Here is a 963-nt window from a genome sequence, read left to right on the forward strand (position 1 = left end):
CTATTATAGTGTAGTCCCATGCATGTATATCTTTACTTTAGACAGGCTCGCAGCTCTAGGTAATTGCACGAGGGTTTGGAGAAATTTTTAGTTATGACGGGAATACGAATAGTACATCATGTGTTTTTATACAAGTGGTTGAAAATTTTAATTTTTAAGCTATTAACCTTTCAACACACATAACCAACCATTTATATAGGACCACATAGTGTACCACCTCGTGTGACTATCACACTGAAAAATCTCTCGAGGATTTGGATGGTGATGTAGCCGAATCTTTATGGGAAGAGTCCTAATAAATGGAAAAGATATTTATGGAAGATGATATTTTATAGACCACATTCAAATTATTTCTCTAATAAAAATAAATTAACCAATCAAGTAGATAGTTTGAATGCGATCTCTCTATAAATTTCCTATTTATACAAAAGAAAAGGAAATGGATATATAGTAATGTGTTTAAGATTTCTCAAGAACAAGTTGAGAAGAATAAAAGTATTGTGATGCGAATATGACTTGTTATGATTCCTTTAGAGACTTCGATAAAATTCGAATGATACGGAGATGATTAACATGATCCTTGCGTAATAAAGACGCCCATAAATCAAGAAATGGTTCAAATTTTTAAAACAAAAAAACAATGACTTCTTATATGTTATTTGGCTCCAGTTGTGTTTTTTTTAAGAGAGTTTTAACGAAAAATCCACGATACTATTCAATTTAATGAAAAATCATATTTTTACACTAAAAAGTCAAATATGGTACTATTCACTTTACCATTTATTTTGTCATTATCGTTAAAACTTAAAGTTTTCAAGTCTTTTTCATTAGTTTTCTTTTTTTTTTAATGCAATGTGCTTGGTTTTGTATTAATTAATTGGCTTCCTTCTAATAAAAATAAAAATAATAATTGGCTCAAGTTTGTCAGACAGAATATTGACTTCATTTTCATTTGTAAGACAT

General features: G+C 29.1%; 1 non-coding gene across 1 annotated transcript; it reads left to right on the forward strand.

The window, feature by feature from the left end:
* The first annotated feature begins 523 nt into the window (after window positions 1–523).
* On the forward strand, window positions 524–626 carry LOC137709590 (U6 spliceosomal RNA). The gene has a single exon (XR_011064882.2). It is a non-coding gene; the product is annotated as a U6 spliceosomal RNA (small nuclear RNA).
* Window positions 627–963: the final 337 nt, after the last annotated feature.

Source organism: Pyrus communis, chromosome 17 (genome assembly GCF_041283825.1).
Source record: "Pyrus communis isolate YQ-2024b chromosome 17, ASM4128382v1, whole genome shotgun sequence".
Classification (NCBI taxonomy): domain Eukaryota; kingdom Viridiplantae; phylum Streptophyta; class Magnoliopsida; order Rosales; family Rosaceae; genus Pyrus; species Pyrus communis.